General features: G+C 43.7%; 1 protein-coding gene and 1 non-coding gene across 5 annotated transcripts in view; one reads left to right on the top strand and one right to left on the bottom strand.

Annotated features, from left to right (window-relative positions):
- ATP10A (ATPase phospholipid transporting 10A (putative)) overlaps positions 1 to 23,359 on the top strand; it is a 195,970-nt gene that overhangs the window by 79,511 nt on the left and 93,100 nt on the right. The gene's annotated exons all lie outside the window — the stretch shown is intronic.
- On the bottom strand, positions 20,558 to 20,679 carry LOC116626221. The gene has a single exon (XR_004298213.1). It is a non-coding gene; the product is annotated as a small nucleolar RNA SNORA28 (small nucleolar RNA).

Genomic DNA, 23,359 nt, shown 5'->3' with positions numbered 1-23,359 from the left:
TACCAGCAGACTCCCAATACAGAAATTGTACAGGATTCATGGACTAGAAGCAGGAAGGCAGCATGCACGGCCCGCCCAGACCTTTGAATCTGAGGATAAGGCCCTCAGACACTGGGCAATGACCCCAGGACCTTGAACCCCCTAGCCATCTGGCCTCTGGCAAAGGAAACAGAGATAATGGGACTTCAAAATAAACAGACAGTTTAAAAGTGGGAGCCAAATTGGCATTATCCCAGAAGTAATAGAGAACCCCAGTGTTTCACACAATGCTCTCGGGACAACAACTCAGATTTGTTCAGGCTCCCCTGGTGTCAGACTTCATCATGCTTCTCACATTCGTAGTAGCACAGACATTTTAAAAACAACTTCACATATTTTAGAATATAAATCTTATGAAGTAATGATTATCATACCCTTTTACAAACCAGAAACAGAAAATGCCAAGACAGGAGATTCTCCCAAGGTACCGCCTGCTGTGACTCCCTGAATCAGGGTAGAGCTGGAGGCAGTCCTGGGTTCTGTCACCTTCTGAGTTGGCATGGATGGGGGGATTCTCCAGCATCCAGTCCTTCCGTTTTGCACTAGGCATCTGCTGTTGCTTCTCTGTCTCTCTCTCTCTCTCTCTCTCACACGCACACACACACACTCTCATTCTGACCCACAGCCCTGCCCCTGAGGCTGCATGCAATTAGCCTCTATACAGGTAGAAGTGTCTAATTCGTCTATAACATTTGCACAGTGATTTCTGCAAAAATAGGAGTTCCTTAGGCTGATAATTTTATATAAAAATATTTTTAGAGACTCATTTTTGTGATTTTCATTCTTTCAACAAATATTTATAGAGCACAGACTATGCTTCAAATGCTTCAAATAGATGCTTCTAAGCAATCTATTGATCAAAAGAGGCAAACATCTTTCCTGTCATAATGTTTACGTGACCTTTGTAAACAGTGATATGCACTGAGGAGTAAATGATAAAGCAGAAGCAGGGACGTGAAATGTCAGGTGGGTGTTGGAATTTGGGATGGGAACTGAGCAGGGCGGGCCTCCCTGAAGACAGCAGGAGAGTCCAGACCTGAGATCTTGCTGCTGAACAAGCTATGTTAATATCAGGAAGGAGCCTTCAGGGACTGACTTCTGTGGTGGTTTAATTTACTGAGAAAAAAATGTTCGTCCAGTTTATCTCCTGGGTAGACCTATGGGATTATTTCCCACAACCCTGGCTACACCCACAGGGCCATCTGCTTCAGGCTGTTGGGAGCAGTGATTATGAGGCTTTAAGGAAGAGCTGAAATCGCAAGCCTGGGGCAGCTAGCTCTTTTCAGGTATGTGTGGGTGTGTGCACGTGGGTGTGCATGTGTGCTGCTGTGTGCTCCCCCTGAGGAAGGAGGATGACACTAGTATGGAAACTTTCCTAGGCTGGGGAGAGTCTGTGAAGCACTAGTCTAAAAGATGTACCTAATGTCTAGACTTGCACCGATTCTAAGACAGTGATGTGGCTTTACCTCGATTTTGCATATAAAGTTTTTCTGAATTCCCAGCAACATTCTTGGGTGCCAGGCACTCTTAGGCAGTGACAAAGCACAGAGTTTCCTTTATAAGGGAGAGTTAAGCCTCCCCTGAACTACTTGGCAGAATTCAAGGAGCTTAGAGAAAATCGCTTTACATTCCATATGTGTAGGAGACAAAATTATTATGTTGTTTGTTGTTTCTACCTACACATGCTCTCAAAATTATCTCTACCACAGGAAGACTAGAGGTGAATAAGGACTGTTTGCAAAATCTTGCACCAAAGCTGTTTTTTCCTTAAGATTTTCAGGTTGTTAGTCTTTAACTAAATTAGCTACATGCTCTGCTATGGAATGAAAGAGGAAACAATCTATCATCTAAGTGGAAAACAAAGACAGCTGTCCGGACGTGTTAATTGGAAAGGTCAATATCAAGCCTTTACAAAAAGATTCATGGTTTTCTTTTACATATTGAAGTATAGTCACTAAGCTCATATTAATACTGTGGGACATTTTCATTCCCAAACTTAATAATCAGATACTTTAGTTGAATGATATGAAATATATAACAGGAAAGATTTTGAGAAAAAAATTACTTTGAAAAGACAACTGTATTTAGACTAAAATTTTAATTCTAGCAAGTGGATATTCAAAGCAATTTGGTTAGGTAGGTAATATAATTATCTGAGATATACCATGTTTTATAATATCAACTGTGTTTACTTCATGGGAAATATACATTTATTACATAATAAGATTTTTGTTTGTTTTCTAATCCTCATGACTTTGCCACAGATTCTTTGCCTTGAACCTGTGGTGTAGCAAATCAGTGTGTGTGGAGAATAAAGCACTGTGATCTTAATGAGAACAACTAAATGCCATGAAGTTGATAATACTAGGCTAACCTGACATATTAATCCAAAAAGATCTTACTATATATGGAAGCTTGAACATTCTTTGTGTACATTTAAATTCACGTTTTTGTGTGACTGGAAGTGGTCATTTTTTATTCCAGGAAAAAGACAACCAAAGCATTAATAGGTTTTGTTCTATTTATGGTGGTATGTGATCTGAAATACTATCTTTCTCTTTGATTATATTTTCACTGTTAAAAAAAAAGTAATCAAATTTCAACTTTGCTAAATGTAGTTGAATTGCATCCACAATTGCAAAGAGTTTGAGTTGTGTGTGTATATGTTTCTGGGCTAGAAATTTCTTTACCAGTGGGAAGAGCTGACAATGTGAGATCTGTCCAGTTGACACTAAGTTCCTCTTTGTAAGTGGGTATGGATGTGTATGTTTATGTGTGAGAGAGAGAGCATGTGTGTGTGCACGCAGCAAATGTGTCAGTACATGTGTGTGCACACATGCAAGCATGTGAATGGATGAGTGTGTTCGTGTGCACACACTTATGAGTGTGTGTGAGTGTGCAAGGCATGTGTACGTGTGTGCAGGTGTGGCTGTGTATGTTCCAAAGAAGAAAGCAAAATGAAATAAAAGGGCTTGACTTATCACTTTCTGTTATCTTTAAGGAGAGGATAAATATTATTTCCTGGGCTAAGACAAGATGTTCTAGAAACAGATTGATCTGTAAAAGGAACATTCCTGGGGAATCTGGAATTGTCAGTCTGGTTACTGAGCACCTATTGTGAGCTGTGTTCATTCGGTGGGGGGTGTCTGGACAGTCCGGACTTCGGTCAGTGGACTGGGGATCACTTTGCTCCTTGATGGGGTGCTTGTACCTGGTGTCATATCCCTCCCACTTGCTTTGTGAGCAGAGCCCCCAGTCAGAGGAAAATCCCTGTTTCCACAACATGAAACCAGTCACCACACCCTAATTGCCACAGCATTTGAATTCTTTGAGTTATTCTAATTTTGTTTCTGAATTTGTCAGAGTCTATTTTCCCATTTCACCAAGAATTACTCGGGAAGTTATGTAATGCTTTCAGTTTGCATGTGTTCCTCCAGTGAAAGGCAGTACTTTGGTTCTCATTTGGTATTAGTGCTTCCTAGGATTTCTCCTTTTCATAAGTGGGACACACCATATATGCGTACGTATACACAGAGATATGAGTATACACATTTGTACCCTCATGACGATATTAACATAAATCATGTCTTACAAGAAACCTGTCTTAAGCAAGAACTATACTTCAGAAGACACTATTACCTACTTCTGTGTGGATGAAACAGTATTTCCTAACATCTAAATTGGGTTTCAACTGTAATGAAATAAATTCAGGGCTTTTTCACCATTGCTAATGAATAATCCATGTTGTGAAATGTACCCGATGATGTGACTTAACAGACCCCAGTGAGAATTTTAACCAAGCTGAGATCAGACCTAAAGCAAACCTTTTTAGTTTGCTGGTTTTCACTGAAGTTGTTTTTCAGTAGTATATCTGTCAGAATGCCTTATGCTCACCTCCCATTATAAAAAAGCATGTCATTGCCAGTGACAAAAGTCTTCCCCTCCAGTTCCAGAGAGCAAGCACTTAAGTACATCTGGTGGGGTTTTATAAGTTAGAATTGGGCCAAAGCTTAAAATCATTCTTTCTCGTAACACACACACACACACACACACACACACACACGTGCGCACACACCACTTACCCAAACAAAAATGTCTACATGCGGTTCTTGTGTCTTTGAGAGAAAGGGAAAAAACACAGTTCTCACTCACCTGTAGGGGCTCACTTTTCCACACTAGCACCTGCTGTAGTCCAAAAATGAGCCCTTTTGTTTGGTTGGTTAAAAAAGACCAACTTCAAAGTATATGGATTTAGGTTTGTTTTGGATGTGACTTCAAATAGTTGGTTTGCTTATCCGGCCTTTATCAAGTGTTCTGGAGCCTTGACCATCAGGCAGGAAATTTTGTGGAGGACAGACTTGTAAGGTTGACGGCTCCACCTTGGCGCAGTGAAGCTGGTGTTGGCCATGGAAATCCGTCTCTGGTATCCTGAGTGTTGGCCTTTCAAAGCTAACAGTGGGCAGAGAAAGGTGGTGCATGTACGGCTGGGTTCAGTTGCTCAGACTGGACTGTTCATCTCAAGCATTAAAGTCCAAAGGCTTGGATAGTAGCTTGTTCCTGCCTGTTTGGAGTGTTCCTGCACATCATGCACCCTTGGGAGACTGGGGTCTTTCTGACAACCTGCTTGTAAATCTCTTGTTGACTAAAGATCCAGGGGCTGGCACCACCTGGAACCTGGAATTGGTGGGAGCTCTGTGTCAGTGTTAAGAAAGCTTGTAACCCTTGTGGTAAGAATACTGAGACTCTCCAACCTCCCATGCCCTGAGTAATGATACCCGTTCATACTCATTCAGCGCCCACGTGTGCCAGGCCCTCTTCTAAGTCTTCATATGACATTGCTTCTTCTAATTTTCTTGATGACTCTGTGAGGGAGATGCTGTTATTTCTGCAAGTCAAAATTTTAATAATGCTTGTATTAACAGTAGCTTTGGATACTCCCAAAACATGGACTTGGGTACTTGTGATGCTGTAACAGCTCCATGGGTAGGTCAGTTCGAAAAGCTGCTTTCTAAAGGCAGTGGTTGATCACCACCGTGTGTTCACTGACCTGCCCACATTGGGGGAATGGGATTACTAAGTCCCTGGTTTACTTAGATCATAGGAGGGATCTGCCTCTCCTCCAGTCAGGACACACAGGCCCATGGTGGTGATGTTGGTGGCACTCACCAGGAAGTACCCCCTTGCTGTTGTGGTCAAGCCTGGGTGTAGCAGTTCCCTGAGACCCCCCACAGCACAGGCCAGGTGCCAGCCACACTGTCCCAGAGTGAGTGCTCAGGGTGATCTCCCTAGCCTCTCCAAGGAATCCTCCTGGGGAATGGGGAAGAAATGCAGGCTATGTCAGGGCTGGAAGGAAGGAAGGGAGGAGGGCCTGGCGTCAGCTTTGTGACGCTCCAGCTCTCAAACCCCACCTCTGAGGCCTCAGGGCCCAGGGCTGCCCGGTGGTTCCTGCTCCTTTCAGTTTTCGTCTGTAGGAGACAGTGCCTCAAGGCTTCAAAGGGGTAATTCTGTTTCTGCGCAGATTATGTTTTAAATGGGCATGTATTCATTTGCTAAAGATGCCACAACAAAGTCCCACAGACCGAGTAGCTTAAATAACCAAAATTTCTTGTCTCATAGTTCTGGAGGCTGGAAGTCCAAGATCAAGGTGTCCCAGGGCTTGTCTCTGCAGAGACTTCTCTCTTTGGCTTGCAGATGGCTGTCTTCTCCCCGTGTTCTCACACGGTCTTCCCTCTGTGCCTCTGTCCTCATCTCTCCTTATCAGGACACCAGTGAGATTGGATTAGGACCCACCCTAACGTTTTACCTTGATTACCTCAAGACCCCATCTCTACATTCTGAGGTGCTGGGAGTTAGCACTCTACCATAGGAATTTGGGGAGAGGACACGACTCACCCCGACAGTGTGGTGTCAGGGGGAAAGCAGTGCCATTTCTGTAGGTACTATTAGCATGCTGATCACCTCAGATCAACCCACTGTTGCATGCCACGTTCCTTCCCTTCCACTGCCAGTAGGAAAATGCTTTCTCTTGATGAACTTATTGCTAGAAACTTGAGCCCTAGTATAGTAGTCCCCCATTATCTATGGGGGATGCATTCCAAGACCCCCAGTAGATGCCTGAAACCACAGATAGTACTGAACCCTATGTATACAATGTTTTTTTCCTATACGTACATACCCGTGATAAAGTTTAATTTACAAATTAGGCACAGTAATAGATTAATAATAACTAATAATAAAATAAAACAATTATAACAATATGCTGTAATAAAAGTTATGTGAATGTGGTTTCTCTCTCAAAATATCTTACTGTAGTCACCCTTCTTTTTTTTTTTTTTTTTTAATTTTATTTATTTATTTGACAGAGAGACAGCGAGAGTAGGAACAATCAGGGCAGTGGGAGAGGGAGAAGCGGGCTTCCTGCCGAGCAGGGAGCCTGATGTGGGGCTCGATCCCAGGACCCTGGGACCATGACCTGAGCCGAAGGCAGACGCTTAATGACTGAGCCACCCAGGCGCCCCTGTAGTCACCCTTCTTGTAACGATGTGAGATGAGACAAATGAGCTGAAGTGAAGTGAATGAGGAAGGCATTGTGACGTGATGTTACACTGCTGTTGATCTTCCGAGGATCCTTCCAAGGAGGATCATCTGCCTCCGGATGGCAGTTGACTGTGGGTATCTGGAACTGGAAAGAGATCAGGGGGACTGTGGGACGGTTGCCAAAGGCTGAGGCAGGATGGCTTCCTCTGGCTGGCTGCAACCTGCTGAGAATATATATATATATTAGATATTAGATATTAAAAACTCTGTGAATGACAGTGGAACAAAAAGAACAAGAATTTGTACTATTGGGAAGATTTCAAAAATTTGGTTAGAGTTCTTTTAAGTGTTTGTGTGTGTGCATGTATGCATGCGTGCGTTAATGCGTGCGTGCGTGTGTGTGTAGGCCACTTAATAGTGCATGCCATGCCAGAACACAAACGCTCCCTCCTGAGTAGTTTGTCTTAGAAATAGTGAGGGACAGGTGGGCACATCACATTTGCCGCAAATGTATGACTTAGAAAGGTCCCCCCTGCCTTGGGGCCACATGGAGGACATCTAATCTCCCCTCCACAGGCAAGTTCTCCAGATCTTTGAAAGCTGCCGGGTAGCTCGCCTGTGGCCTCCGCAGCTAACATTTGCCAGTACTCACCACTTAGCATGTTATTAGTATGGTTGATCGAAACCCACGCTGGGAGGTACACAGGAACCCCTTTGGAGCTTTAGACATGGCTGAGGGCCTGGCCTGCCAGCACTCTGGCTCCCTTGGTGTGGGATAGGCAGACACGGGGGTGTTCCAGGCTCCCCACGGCTGCGGACCATTACCCCAAGACAGGTACACTTGCTTCCCTAATTTACAAATAAGGTGGCTCAGGTCCCAGAGGTTAGGTGTCTTGCCTAAAATCCTGCAGCTACTCAGAGGAGGGGCCACTGCACATATGTGTCCTGGCTGCAGAGCTCATTCTCACAGTGCCCCTCCTCCTGCCCCCTGGCTTGCTCCAGCTCATCGAAGGCACCCTTCAGGGGTGCTTGCATCTGTCCTTCACTCCCCACCACCAGCAGCCTGACTTGGCTCCTCCTCATACCTTCTCAAGGGCACTGCACGGTGTCCATGCAGTGTTTCTCACGCCGTCAGCCCCCCACTCTCTGCAGCGACTGCCAGTCATCCACATGGATCGCAGTACTCTTCCGGGCACTCTCCGCTCAGAAGCCTGCAGGGGCTGTTGGCACGGTGGTAAAGTTAAGGAGAAACTCCTTAGGCCAGAACAGACAGAAGGTAAGTTGATTACTGTCTAAAAATCTGACTGCAATGGGCTATGTAGCAGAAAGCTTGGTCTAGAGAAACTGCTGACGCCAAGAAACAGGTCAGGGCAAAATGCGTGTGTGTGTGTGTGTCTCCATATGTCTCTATAACATATGCGTACACACATATATGGGTGCATATATGCACATAGATATAGTAGATAAACACACATGTGTATGAGTTTCACTTAAGATTTTGTTTGCTAAGAGAGTTCCAGTCATTTGAAGTGTTGACAGAACCCCGACTAGATGATTTCTAGGGTGCATTCTGACTCTGTGCCTTTCCAGGCTGTGGTTTTGGTCCACAGCTTCAGTCCAGGAGGCTTTGCTGAGGCACGACGGGAGCTCTTGCAATTGAGCACAGACACTGAGCTCCGGGGTTCTGCGATCGAAGGACCTGGCTTGGGCCCTGAGGGACCTCTCTCTTTACACCTCCCGACTGGTAAGATGGGGGTGATGGGGGACCCTCCTGAGGCTTGCAGGAGCGATGACATGACCCATCTGGGCCCACTGCATGTGCCCGGCTCACACTGCTGTTAGCGGGTCATGAGGATAGGAAGTAGTTGGCTTTTCGGCAAGGGTGCAGCCCTGGGGGCCCTGCAGTTGCCACGGCAGGGCTGCATTTGGGCTTAATTACTATGACACCACCTTCAGGGATCTGGCCAAGATGTGGAGAGACAACTAAGCCCTCCCTGTGTCTTTGCTTTCTGCCCTCCTTGTGTGAGAAGCAGCCAGAGTGGAGGCTGGGAGGCAGTGTTGAGGATGGGGCCTTGTCCTTCAGAGGACGGTTGCATCCAGGTTGTGCAGATGAGGAAATAGGAGGTTCTGAAAGACTCATTCATTGCTCACAGATGTATTAAGCACACGTGTGCCAGGCACTGTAATTAAAACAAGAAATCCCTTCTCTCAAGGAGGCTCTGGCTAAGTAATTTGATCTGTTGAGTGGAGCAGAGCTGGATTCAAACTGAAGGCTGCCTAAAGCAGCAAGGAAGGAATAGACCAAGCCTCCTAGGCTGCCCGTTACTTGCTAAGGGTGGAGGAGGCTACCTGGCCATGTGGCTCCTCAGTGCTTATGGATGCTGCTCGTCCCATTCCCTCCAAGAATTTAAAAACCCATTAATAGTATAGATGAGCAGAATTGGGAGATGCTAAATGCTAAAAAACTAAATGCTGTGCCCTCCAGTTATAGTGAAGAAGAAATAAAGTTGTACATCCTTGGCCTGTGAAGTGATCTGCAACTTCCTGCTTTCTCAGCTTCCCAACCTGCTGTGGTGGCCACCAGCTCTTCTCACCCCTTCTTGCTGGCTCAGAGGAAATCCCCATTTTCTGAGGGTACAAGGCACTGCAAGAGCCTGACGAGAAAGATGCTGGGGTTGGGGGTCTGAGAAGAAGGAGCCTGGGCAAGTTTGGTCCCCCTTGAAGTTGGGGGCTGGTGGCAGACCTGCCTGGAGAGCCGGCTTTGGTCCTGCACTTGCTAGCTTGTGACCTAGAAATCATATGACTTCTCTGGACCTCAGTCTCAACATCTGCAAAATGGGAACAATGCCAGAGGTCCCTCTTTCCTGGCAGGCCCATAGTCAATGGGGGTGGCCATTCTTATCACCAGCTCTTCTCCTGCTCCTGCTGTCCTTGGTGGGCTTCTGGAGGGAGGTGGGGGCAGCCCCTTTGGGCCTAGTGACAGGGAGAAGGGTTCACCTCACTGTGCAGAAGAGCCTGATAATGAACACAATAGATCTGTCTCAAGTGGGAGGCCTGCCTTCAGCTCCGTCAGTCCACAGAAATAATGGCGAGGCAGAGAGTTTATAAAGTGGCTAGTCGAGAATTGTCCAGAGTTCTGGGAAGGAGGAGGCGGCATCATTGACCCCTTGCCCAGGGCTGTGGGAGTCCCTGCCCACCTGTGCCCAAGAGCAGGGCAGCTGTAATGCTGCAGTAAGAGCAAGCTCTCCGTGGCAGACTGCCAGCCGCTGAGCCGCAGCATGCCAGGTCTGTAGCTTTAACCTGAGCCTCCCTGGCAGAAGAACACGGGAACAAGTCCGGCAGAACCAACACTTTGCGGGGCTTCTAACTGACTCAGCTACAGGGGCAGGGGCAGTGCTTCTAAAGGAAAGTTCTGATTTTGAGAGGGAATTCTTTTGTCACATCCTGCAGTTCTTGGCAGGCATTCCACAGGGAAAGGGAGGATATTGGCGTGATGTGCTAGCGGCTGTTAGACAAATCTCCACTGGCAGCCCGGGAGCCTGGCTGCAGTGCTGAGCTCAGCAGACACAGTGCCCCACAGTCCAGTGCCAACTTCATTAGAGGGTCCACGTGGCCACCGGGGCTCAGAGATGCTCCCCCTCAAGCTGGAGGACTGTTGTAAAAGCCAGGGTTACAAAGGGAAAATAATCCAGAAGCAAGCCTTAATTTATGTTCACTGTTTCTCCTGCCTCCTCAAGTGCTCACCAGGCACACTGCAGAATTACCCTCTGCAGCCGGGAGGAGCCCTTAGCTCTTGGCACCTTGAATCTGGGGGCAGAGCCTGCACATTTGTAGTATCACAGGTGGAGTGGTCCGTGGTGATAATCCTTGTGCTTCAGGGAGCTAAGTTAAAGGTGGCTGAGATCACCAGGAAGGGAACGTGTTCGGTCCTGGAAACCCATACTGCCTCACGGATCTTTGATGAACTGTTGCACATGATCCCTTGTGTTCCTAGGTCCTTGCTCCAGAGGTTGGTCGGTATGCAGCAGCATTGCCCTCACCTGGGGCTGGTGAGAGACGCAGAGGTCCCAGGTGCCACCCAGACCCACAGAGACAGGATCTGCAGTTTTTACAAGATCCCTGGGGGATTCATATTTGAGTCCCTTCAAGTTTGAGAAGCCATGCAGTGCAGGATTTACACCTGGATGTAAATACTTATTTTTCTGTAATTATTTCCTGTGTTTTCTAGACATGAATGGGATAATAATCAGTCTTTATGTTCTTCTTGCCCTCTTGACAGAAGCTGATATTTCCGTAATTCCCTAATTAAGACACTTCTTTTTTTTTTTAAAGTCACAAACATCCATTACCTACAAAAGATGCATTTTTGAAAACCTCTGGATAAAATAAAATCGAGTGATATTCTTTCATAGATGAAATTTCAGGGATGCTTTATTTGCATTCCCGGTAGATTGATCCATGTGGGAGGAGCCTGTGTTGGCTGGCTCAGATCTGTGTAGTAGTTAATTACGAACAGTGCTTGTGCTTCCTGGGGTGAATCCTTTTACAGCTGGTGCCGTGTCCCGGACTTCATTGAACTGGCAGCCTCTGTTCCCAACAGCTTTTCTTAATGAGGATCACTGTCAGCTGGCCTCCTGATGCAGCCCCTCTGCAGCCCCTGCCAGGAGATGCTGTTCCACATCTGCACCATTCTGCTTCATACTGTTAGCTTGTCTTTCATAGTCTGCACCCGCCCTGCCTCTATGAAATCCTTTCAGTCCACACCTCCCAGAGTGGACACGCTTTTAGGAGACAGTCTGCACCCTCCCTGCCTCTATGAAATCCTTTCAGTCCACACCTCCCAGAGTGGACACACTTTTAGGAGACACTAGCATTTTGGAATATCATCCACAGCATGCCCTGGACCTCCTCTGCTTGATATCCTGGGTTTCTGTCCAGGTGTGAACTTGGGCAACCTTGGGGATTTCCTCTGTTTCTGGCCTCTTTTCAGGTAACTGCCTGTTTTTTAAAATTCCAAATACCACATCCTGTCCTCCAAGGCCTCCAGAAATCTTGTAACACAAGATTAAAATATGTAACAAATATTCTTTGTTTTTAAAGTTTAGAGGTGAGGGGGTGGGGGGATGGGTTATCCTGGTGATGGGTATTAAAGAGGGCACGTATTGAATGGAGCACTGGGTGTTATATGCAAACAATGAATCATGGAACACCATATCAAAAACTAATGATGTAATGTATGGTGATTAACATAACATAATAAAATAAAAAAATAATTTGATAAAGTTATACTTAAAAAAAATAAAGTTTAAAAGGTAAGGGTAAGCTGTAGGTACACAGTACACCCATTGACTGACATGAGCGTGTGTGTGTGTGTAGATAGGTACATAGAGGTACATGTGCAGTTTTCCCATGGGGAGGTGTCTGCCCCAAGAGCCATGATTTTTACCACGTAGGTCAGCTGAAACTCAGGAGGCAGTCTTTGGCAGAAATCACCAAGGGTGGGACCATTTACAGAAACAGAGGTTCTTCCAATCTCTTCCTGTTTCATACCAACTGATCTTAGGGCCTTGAGACTACTTTGGGAAGAGGCCTTACTTAGGTCTCTTGGAGTATTCAGAAAGGGTAATAGACTCTAAAAAGTTGTTGGATATTATATTAGAGTTCTCCAGAAAAATAGAACCAATAGGAGAGATAGATAGGTAGATCTCTCTGTATCTATCTCTCTGTCAGTATCTATATGCCAATAGCTATAATAAATCTGTCTGTAGATGTCCATATCTAGAGAGATGCAGACATATAGATATCTATATATATGGAGATCTGTATGTCTAGAGAGATTTGTTATAGAAATTGGCTCATGGGATTATGGAAGGTGAGAAGTCTCACGATCTGCCATCTGCAAGCTGGAGACCAGCAAAGCTGGTGGTGTAATTCAGTCTCAGACTGAAAGCCTGAGAACCAGAGGAGCCAATGATGTAAATCTCAGTCTGAGGGCAGAAGATGAGATATGATATCCCAGCTCAGTCAGTGAGGCAGGAAAAAAGAGCAAATTTCTCCTTCCTCCATCTGTTCTATTCAGGTCCCCAGTGGATTGGGTGATGCTCTCCCATGTCCAGGAGGACCATGTACTTTGCTGAGTCCATGGACTCAAATGCTAATCTCCCAGGAAACACCCTCACACACACACACACACACACACACACACACAAACACACACACACACAGAATGACAGAATGACAGAAACAGTGTTTAATCTGGGCACTGCTTCTTGGCCAGTCAAGGTGACACATAAAATTAACCATCACATATGTTTACTTGGTATCTTGTGGGGTTTTCCTTGGAGAGAATATGAAAAGTAAAAAGTAGGGGAGGCAGTTCTGGAACTTTGGCTTAGGCGCTGACCATCGTTTGAGCATGGACCGTTCTGCTTCTGGCCCTGACTGATTGCTTCAGGGGGACAATGCGAGCCTGGGGACTTCTGAAGGAGCAGAAGGGGAATGGAATGGAGTTGTGGTGAACAGTTTCAGGCTGGGCAGAGAGATGGGAGACCAGCCATGACGTGGCCGTGGGACCTTGACCATGTCACTCCTCTCACAGCCCAGGATTGTTCCCTACCTGGAAACGGACGTTGTTGGACCTTAAGGTCTCACAGACTCTTCCGTCTCCACTCTGTGACTGCCTTTTATGGAAAGGGGCAAGGACATGGCAGAGGTGTGGGGTAGTGAGATGGCAGTGCTAAACAGCTAAACACACGTCCATCCACCTGTGTGCACCACCTGTGTGCGCTGCATGCCAGGCCCCATGTGGCAGCCGGGATGCAGGGATGTGAAATCTGCTTCTCAGATGAGATGCATGGCAAGGAGTGCTGGACTCAGGCTTTCAGCTGAGGCCTGCTCTCATCTGCCTTGTTATGCTGCAGAAAAGGTCCAGCTTTATCAAGAATAGAACAGAGGAAGACAGACTTGGGCAGCGAAGATTTAAATTAAACGTGGGGCCAGACTCTCCTGGTTCCAGGCAGAGTTAAGCAAGAAGTCTATGCCCTTTGAGACCTCCAGCCTCCGCTGCCCCAGCTGCTCCCAGGGGGAAGTGCACCGGAGGCTGGACAGGGAGCAGAGAGGCAGGGCTGTTTGGCCAGGAGGAGAATTGCTGTCTGACTTCATATCATTGGATAGCAAAGGGGATCCTTTTATTTGTTGAGATTTTTAATCCTCAAAAGGATTAGGGATTTGGTCAGGACAATGAGTATTGCTAAGCAGTTAAGCATGGGATTTGGAGCATCGTTCTAAGTCACTTTAAGCAACAGGGGCCACTACTTGGCAGTGCAAAGCAAGCAGGTGCTGACATAGCTGTGCTAATGGCAGAAGAACAAGAAAGGCATGTGTGAGAGCAACACACACAGCACAGTGGTTCTCCTGAGCAGGAGCCCCCTTCCTCCATCCCCACCAAGCTGGACAATGACCCTGGGGGCACAAAGGAATGCCAGGAAGAGGATGGAGGTCTCAAAGGGCATAGACTTCTTGCTTAACTCTGCCTGGAACCAGTTATGTGCCCTCTGGGTTCCAGTTTCTTGATTTGTGCCAAGTGTATAAGAAAACACTTCCCTTGTAGTGCTGGTGTAAGGACTGGACACAAATTAAGACATGGCTCCTGGCACATGGCATGCCCTCAGTAAAAGATAGTGCTGTATTTAGTTGCTAGGTGGGTCTGCAAAGGACCAGGTGTGCTGTAGCTGTTCCCAGGGCTGGGGATCAGAGGGGTTGTGAGTGGCAGCCAAGCAGAGCCTAGGGTGGTCAGAAGGGTTAGACAGGAGGGGCAGGGAGAGCAGATTGAAGCCAGTGATGGAGGTGCTCAAAAGGATACTGGAGAGCCAGCTCATAGGAGGAAGTGAGTCCTGGGACCCAGTGACACTGAGTTGCCACAAGCAGAAGCCTGACCATCTGCTGTCACCTGGGATGAGTTGGGCTCACCAGTTGCTACTACTCAAGGGACAAACAAATAAGCAGATGTTAAAATAATGATCTAGAATTAAAAGTATGCCGAGTCCCAGTGGAAATAATTTATTTCAAGAATTCCATGTGCAAGCAATTTAGACTTCTAAAAGTAAAGCCCTTGCTTTGGGCAGGTTACTTCTGCTGGAGGAGGAAGTAAGCACAGGTGGAGAAGCAATTCCTTTCTTACAGAAAAAAATTTCTCCGCAGGAAGGCGGTCCAAGATAGAGGGGTGGGAAGACCCTGAACACAGCCCCTCCCATGACACACAGAACCTATACCTGCATATAGATCAATTCCTCCTGAAGATGAACTGAGGGCTGATTGAACAGCTTCTGCACAATAAGGATAGAACACATAGAGCAGAGCCAGGGACATGGAGACACAGTGATAATAGGAACCCACTCCCAAGGCGCCACCTGAGGTAGGGAAGGATATTACTGAGGGGCCCCATATACAGACTTGGCTGCCCTGGGGCACAGTGAAAAAACAGTGTTTAAGGGCAACTAGAGAGGTGGGTGGGGGATGGGCTAGATGGGTGATGGGTATTAAGGAGAGCACTTGTGATGAGCACTGGGTGTTGTATGTAAGTGATGAATCACTGAATTCTACTCCAGAAACCAATATTGCACTGCATGTTAACTAACTAAAATTTAAATTAAAAAAAATAAAGGGTGGGTGCCTTCGTGGCTCAATCGGCTAAGCGTCTACCTCCAGCGCAGGTCATGATCTCAGTGTCCTGGGATCGAGCCCCGTGTGGGCTCCCTGCTCGGTGGGAAGCCTGCTTCTCCCTCTCCCTTTGCCCCTCCCCTGGCTTGTACCCTCTCTCGCTTAAATAAATAAATAAATAAATAATATTTAAATAAATAAAGGGTAACTAGACTGTCAGTAAAGGAAATCTACTTACTAACCCCAGAGCCTCTGCCAAATGGGCAGGAAACTGCGTGAACTCCTTCTGGGTATGAAGGTGCCAGCGAGAACTAGTTTTTACGTTCACTCTCCATCTTGATAAACACAATGGGCACAGGTTCCAGGGTCTCTAGCCAGCCTGCTAGGGCCACCTCAGCAAGCCCAGACCCCTAGGTTATACCAACTCCAACTGTCTCCCTAAGGTGACCCCAGTACTGCACACCCTGGGCATCCCTAGCCTGCACCCACCTCAGCTCCAGCTGTTGGGTCGAGGGGGCCCTGGTAAGTGATGAGCTCAGGGCCCCCCATGGCCTGTGCCCAGCCCAGCCATCCTGCTAAGAGGCAGTCCTAATAGGGTGTGCCCTAGGAATGCCCCTGCCTCCACAGCTGCTCCAGCTCCAGCCCACCTGCCAGAACAGCCCAGTGTGGTGAGCTCTAGGACACCCCTGGCTTGTGCCCATGCCAGCCCCCACTGTCTTGCCATGCCGGCTGCTATGTAGCATGCACTGACACTGCCCCTTGGCCTGCATCTGATCCAGCCGAGGCAAGGCCAGTGTGTCCTGGGACCCTCCTGCCCTGCACCTGCTCCGGCTCCAGCTGGCGTGCCAAAGCTGCCAGACACTCTCAGTCTATACAGCGGCTTTTGGTTACCAGTGTGGGGAGGAGTTGGAAGCGGGTGGAATAGGTAAAGGGGTTTAAGAGGGACAGTTATAAACAGATATGCCATGAGGATGTCATATACAGCCCTGGAAATACAGTCAATAATATTGTAATAACTTTGGTAACAGACTAGACTTAAAGTGGGGCTCATTTCAGAATGTATAAAAATACCAAATCACTATGGTGTACACCTGAAACTAATAAGGTATTGTTTGTCAATTACACTTCAATAAAAATAAATGAGTGCAGGAGCAGAGATGGTTTTATGCCATCAGCTAAGTGTTAACATTCAGCATATAAAAGAATCATGAGCATAGGGCATTAAAAATAAACATAGTTAGGGTGCCTGGGTGGCTCAGTTGGTTAAGTGACTGCCTTCAGCTCAGGTCATGATCCTGGAGTCCCGGGATCGAGTCCCACATCGGGCTCCCTGCTCAGCAGGGAGTCTGCTTCTCCCTCTGACCCTCCCCCCTCTCGTGCTCTCTCTCTTCCATTCTCTCTCTCAAATAGATAAAATCTTTAAAAATAATAATAATAATAATAAATAAACATAATTACAAAAGAGAGATATGTGGGATTTGGGGTGGCTTCACTTAGAACAAGAAAACAAAGTGATGAATTTTTTTATTCTAGGTTAGAGACTCCCATCAATCCAAATGCAAATCAAAGAAAAAGATGGGCTTCCCAGGTCCCAAATTATTGTTGTATCTCACTTACAGTTCACTGTGCTTCAACAGGTGATTATTCTTTCCCTTTCTTGCTTCTTCCCAATATTGACAGTGTTTAAAAACATGAATATCATATTCTAGATCCCACTTTAGTTAATCTGCACAGCAAACAGAACTTGTATTTTTTTATTTGTGAATTTTAAAGACTTCAATTTTTTAAATCTCATTTTTTACCCAAATTGGAATCTTCATGTTAATAGCTTCTGACATCTCAGAGCTTAAAAATGGAGCCAGGAATCTAGCAAGAATTTGATCAACTGTAAGTCACTCATAGATTATTGCCTCTTTCATTTTCTTTCTAGAGGGACAAAACTAATACTCTGTTTTTAACTTGTGAAAGAAAACATGACAATTAAAACTTAGTAAACAGAAAGAAAAAAAACAAAAGTCACCAGAAATTCCACCATCCAGCGATCACTGCTCTAAATATTTGGTAGTATCTCCTTCCTGATATTTCTCATGCTCTAATATATACCCACATACATACATACATAAATGTAATAATTTCTAAATGCTGCCCTTTCTATTTAGGTGTTCTGGCATTACACTTGCCATTTAAAATACTGCACCATGTCCTTGGATTTGAAAGAAACATTCATTAGAATTATCAAGAATTAATAGCATTTCCTGTTTTTGCTTTTTGAATAAATCTGGCACCATAACTATTTCTGAGTTTCAGTATTTTATCCTAGATTTATTCGCTTATAGTGTTGAACCAACTATTGTTAATTTTAACCTCCTAAATGTGTCTAAATCTACTCACTCTTCTTCATCTCTGTCGCCACAGGCCTCCACTGGCACCTACCTAGAATGCTCCTGTGTGAATCCCAAAGATTCACTCCTCTTGCACAATGGAGCTCCATGCAGAGCTCTTGGCCTATCTTGGTGCCTTTGTGTTGGTCACTCCATATCAGTGACCTGATGGCTTCACCTGCATGGTCTTCTGTCTGGATCACCTAATCCTAATCAGTTTCTCTTTTAACAGTGATCACTCTTGACCTCGTTTCACTTTCAGATGTGTCCCTTCCTTCTATGCTCTTCCTTACTAATCCCATTAAAGGAGATGTTTTACTGGCACCTCAAACACAATCCATGTAAAATCGAACTCAATCTTTCTCCCAAAAAACTTTCATCACAATTTTCCACATTTCAGTTAATGGCCTTCAGGTTATTCCTGCCAAAAGCTCTGACTCTCTTTCTTCTTTCTATTTCACACATGACTGTAAGCAAATCTTTTTTTCTACCTCCTGGACCAAGCCACCATTGTCTTTTGCTTGGGTTACTGTACTACCCTCCATACTAACTACCCTCCTTGCTTCTACCCTTCCCCCACCTTCCCTTAACCCAACCAGCCTCTGCCCCTTACCCACCCAGTCTCCTCTTCAACCCTCCGATGGCTTCCTATCTCACTCAGAGTCAAAATCGATAATGGCTTACCAGCTCTATATGATCTTCCCCTATCATCTCTGACATAATCTCTTATTACTTTCCTCCTTGCTTGCTTCTCACCAGTCCACATTGGCCTTCTTGCTTTTTCCCCAGAAGCCAGCATGGTTCTGCCTCAGAGGTTTTGCACTTGCTAGTTCTATCTGTGATGCTCATTCCCCAGCTCTCTGCATGGCTGACCCCTCATCCCCTTTAGGTATTTGCTTAAATATTGTCTTCTCCATGATTATTTCTGTGACTTCCTCATGAAAAGCAGACTTTACTTACTCCTTTTCCTTGGCCAGGCTTTGCCTTATTGGTCATTGTCTGCCTTATTTTTTCCCCATAATAATTCTTCTCAAACAACATACCACATATTGTACTTAATTTTTTTATTGTCTGTCTTCTCCCACTCAAATATAAGCTCCATGAGAGCAAGAATTTTTTATCTTCTCTATGTCTTTGTTCCCAATGCCTAGAATAATGCCTGATAATTAGTAGATGCTGAATAAATATTTGTTGAATGAGAAAGGAAGGAACGAAGGAAGGGGGGAAGGAAGTGGGAAAGTGTCTTTTCCTAAGGTGAAAATAGCCTTGGAGAAGTCAGTTGACAGTGTAGTTCCTAAAGGACAGGCAGTTTATTAAGCAATTGTTTTTAGCTTCTCTGTAAGACCCATTCAAAAAATAAAAGGGAAAATTAGTGTGCCACTAGGGGGAAAAAAAAAAACTTTTGCTAGTTAATTATCAGTTACAAACTTCATCTGCCCTTTCATTTATAATACTGCTCCACTGAGGTACAATTGACATACAATGAGCTGTGTATATTTAAAGTGGACAGTTTGATGAGTTTTAACATATATATACACTAGGGTAGCTGTTACCACAACCAAGTTAGTTAACATGTCCATCACCCCAAAAAGTTTGTAAAGACTCTCTCCCACCCTTCCCTGAGGCCCTGGGCAACCATTGATCTTTCAGTCACTGTAGATTATTTTGGATTTTCTAGAGATTTATAGTACGTACTTTTTTCATCTGGCCTTTTTCTCTTGGTACAAACACTGAGATTCATCTAAGTGGTTGTGCATTAGTAATTTGTTTCTTTTCGTTGCTAGTAATACTGCTTTATGTAGCTATATCTCAACTGTATTATCTCAGTACATTCACCTATTGATAGGCATTTGGATTGCTTAGTTTTCGGCTGTTACAAATAAAAGTGCTGTGAAAATTCATATGTAGGTCTTTATATGGAAATAGACTTTAATTTCTCTTAGATAAATAAAATACCCAGGAGTGGAATAGCTGGATTGTATAGTAGATGAGCTTTCTAAGAACTGCCAACTGCTTTCCACATTGGCGTCATAATTTTGCATTCCCACCAGCATGTATGAGAGTTCCCGCCTCTCCACATCCTCAACAATATTTGGTGTGGTGAGTGGTCAACCAGTATTTTTCTTTTAAGTTGTGGTAAAATATGTTTAACATAAAATTAGCTTTTTTACCATTTTAAATGTATAATTTGACAGCATGAATTTCATTCACACTATTGACCAACCATTGCCGCTATTGATTTCCAAAACTTCTCATTAACCTAAACAGAACTCTGTAACCATTAAGCTATAACCTCCTATACCCCCAGCCCCTGGCAACCTTTTATCTACTTCCTGTCTCTATGAGTTTGCCTATTCTAGAAATTTCATATAAATGGAATAATTTGACATTTGTCCTTTTGTGTCACTTATTTCACTTACCATTATGTTTCAAGTTTCATCCATGTTGTAGCATGTATCAAAACTTTATTACTTTTATGGCCTAATAATATTCCATTGAATGGATATACCATATTTTATCCATTCATCTCTCTTCTCTCCCTCTCTTTTTTTTTTTTCAGGCGAAACAAAAAAAAAAAAAGTAAAAGCTTAATACTCCAGTTTATATTACACCTCACTGTCTCTCATGAACATTTAAAACCCTTGCCCCCTTTTGCTTTGGAACCTTCCCTCAGAACACCATACACAAACACAATGCTACTTGTAATTCTAAAAGGATTCACGGACGAAACTCATACCCTGTCATTTCCTATGTAAAAAACTCTGGGTAAGGATGGAATGTTCCAGAATAGTAGAGGCATTAACTGTTCGGTAAGATTAAGATGAAGTGGTGATGTCTCAGAAGACCAGGTGGTTAGTAAAGGTTGGCACTCCTGACCTTCTCATCCCCCATGTACCTGAACAAGAACACATCTCAACTGCACTTTAGTCCAGAGCTGGAACATTGTTGAAGTCTATATAACAGTTGGTCTCATGGAGGAGAACACTGGAACAGGTTAGACTTTCTTGCCATAGCAAGCTCAAATTGTGTCAGACAATGTCCATCATCTGCCACAGCATTGCTTGCAATATCCATTCATCTCCTGATGGACACTTGGATTGTTTCCACTTTTGGCTATTGTGAATGATGCTACAGTGCACATTGGTGTACAAGTATCTCTTTGAGCCTCTGTTTTCTGTTCTTTTGGTTTTATACTTAGAGGTGGAATTGCTGGGTCATAAGGTTAATCTGTGTTTATTCCAGGAACCACTAAACTCTTTTCCACAGTGGCTGCACATTTTACATTCCCACCAGCAATGTATGAGTCTTGCAGTTTCTCCAGATCCTTGTCAACCTTTGTCATTTTCCTTCTTTTTTTTTTTTTCTTTTAAAGAAAACCATCCTGGTTAGGTGTGAAGTGGTATTTCATTGTGATTTTGGTTTCCATTTTCTTAATGACTAATGATATTAGTAATCTTTTTATATGTTATTGGCCATTTGTATATATTCTTTGGACAGATTCTTTGTTCAAGTTCTTCACTCATTTTTTAAATAGGTGATTGTCTTTTGGTTTTGACTTGTAAGAATTCTTTACCTTTATTAGACATACGATTGCAGATACTTTCTTTCATTCCCTTAGTTATCTTTTCACTTGAATCATAATGTCCTTTCATTTGCAAAATTTTTAATTTTCATGAAGTTAATTTTAACAGTTTTTTCCTTTTGTTGTTTGTGCTTTTGTTATCACATCTAAGAATCCATTGCCTAATCCAAGGTTAGAAAGATTTACCCTCATATTTTCTTTTAAGAATTTTATGGCTGGGGCAGCTGGGTGGCTCAGTTGGTTAAGCGTCTGCCTTTGGCTCAGGTCATGATCCCAGGGTCCTGGGATCGAGCCCCGCATCGGGCGCCCTGCTCAGCGGGGAGCCTGCTTCTCCCTCTCCTCCCAGCTCATGCTCTCTCTCGCTACCTCTGTCTCTGTCTCTCTCTCAAATAAATAAATAAAAGAATTTTATGGCTGAGTCCTTATATTTAGATCATTTTGAGTTAATTTTTATCCTGGTGTAAGGTAGGTGTCCAACCTTATTCTTTAGCATGGGGATATCCAGTTGTCCCAGCACATCTGTTGAAGAGACTATTTTTTCCCTATTGTGTGGTCTTCAAAAATCCTTTGACTTTATGTGTGAGTTTATTTCTGGGCTTTCTATTCTGTTGGTCTATATCTTCATCTTTATGTGAGTACTACACTGTTTTGATTACTCTAGCTTTGTGGTAAGTTTTGAAATTAGGACATAAAAGAGTCTTCCAACTTCTATTTCATGAATTTGAGGATTGTCTTCCATTTCTGCAAAAAAAAAGCTGTTGTGATTTTGACAGAGATTGAATTGTAGCTGTAGATCACTTTGGGTGGTTCTGATGTCCTAACAATATTAAGTCTGCCAATTCATGAACAGAGGATGTCTTTTCATTTATTTAGTTAATTTCTTTCAGCCGTATTTTATAGTTTTCAGATACGAGTCTTTCACCTCCTTAGTTAAATTTATTACCAGATATTTTATCTTTCTAGATACTATTGTAAACAGAATAGCTTGATTAATTTCCTTCCAGAATGTTCATTTTTAATTGATTGAAACAGCTGATTTTTGTGTGTTGATCTTGTACCCTGCAACTTTGTTGAATTTATAGGCTATAGTACTTTTCTTCAGGATTCCTTGAGACTTTCTATATATAGGATCATATGAAATGTCAATTTCTTAGTAGATATAGGGCTGATCAGGTTATCTGTTTTTTCTTCAGTAAGCATTGGTAGTTGTGTCTTTTAAGGAGTTTTTCCTTTTTTATCCAGTTCGTTGAATTTATTGGCAATGTTTGTTAATACTCAGTCCTAATATTGGTAATTAGAGCCTTCTCTCTCTCTCTCTCTCTCTCTCTTTTTCCTTTATCTTTCTGGCTAGAGGTTTATCAGTTTTGTTGATGTTCTCAAAGAGAAATCTTTTGATTTCAATGACTTTCTCTATTATTTTTCTGTTTTCTGTGTCATTGATTTCCAATTTGATTTTCATCACCTTGTTTTGCTCACTTTGAATTTAGTTTACTCTTCTAATTTCTTAAGGTTAAATCTGAGGTCATTGATTTGGGACCATTCTTCATTTCTAATGCATGAATTTAGTGCTATAAATTTCCCCCTATGTTCTGCTTTAATGGAATCATATCTGTGTTCTCATTTTTCATTCAGTACAAAACATTTTCTGATTTCCTTTTTGAATTCTTTTTGACCTGTAGGTTATTTAGAAATGTGTTATTTTGTTTTCAAATACTTGGGCATTTTCCAGAGATCTTTGTTATTGATTTCTAACTTAATTCCATAGTAGTCAGAGAACATACTTTATATGACTTGAACTAGGTTAAATTTATTCATACTTATTTTATTACCTAGAATATGGTCCCTCTTTATGTGCTCTTTTGAGAATAGTGTGAATTTTGCTTTTGTTGGGTTGAATGTTCTATAAATGTCAAGCAGGTCATTCTGGTTGATGGTATTGTTCAAGTCTTCTATGTCCTTGCTAACTTTATGCCTCTTTGTTCTATGAATTATTGAAAAGGGCTATTGAAACCTCTGAGTATAATTGTGGTTTTGTCTATTTCTCTTTGCAGATCTATAAATTTTGCTTCATTTATTTTTGAAGCTTCATTGTTTGGGTCATTTTGACTCTTGTATCACTGTGAAATGATCTTCCTCATCCCTGGCAATATTCTTTGAGCTG

This window comes from Phoca vitulina, unplaced genomic scaffold (genome assembly GCF_004348235.1).
Source record: "Phoca vitulina isolate PV1807 unplaced genomic scaffold, GSC_HSeal_1.0 scaffold84, whole genome shotgun sequence".
In the NCBI taxonomy this organism is placed as follows: domain Eukaryota; kingdom Metazoa; phylum Chordata; class Mammalia; order Carnivora; family Phocidae; genus Phoca; species Phoca vitulina.
This window is presented reverse-complemented; position numbering and strand designations above follow the sequence as displayed.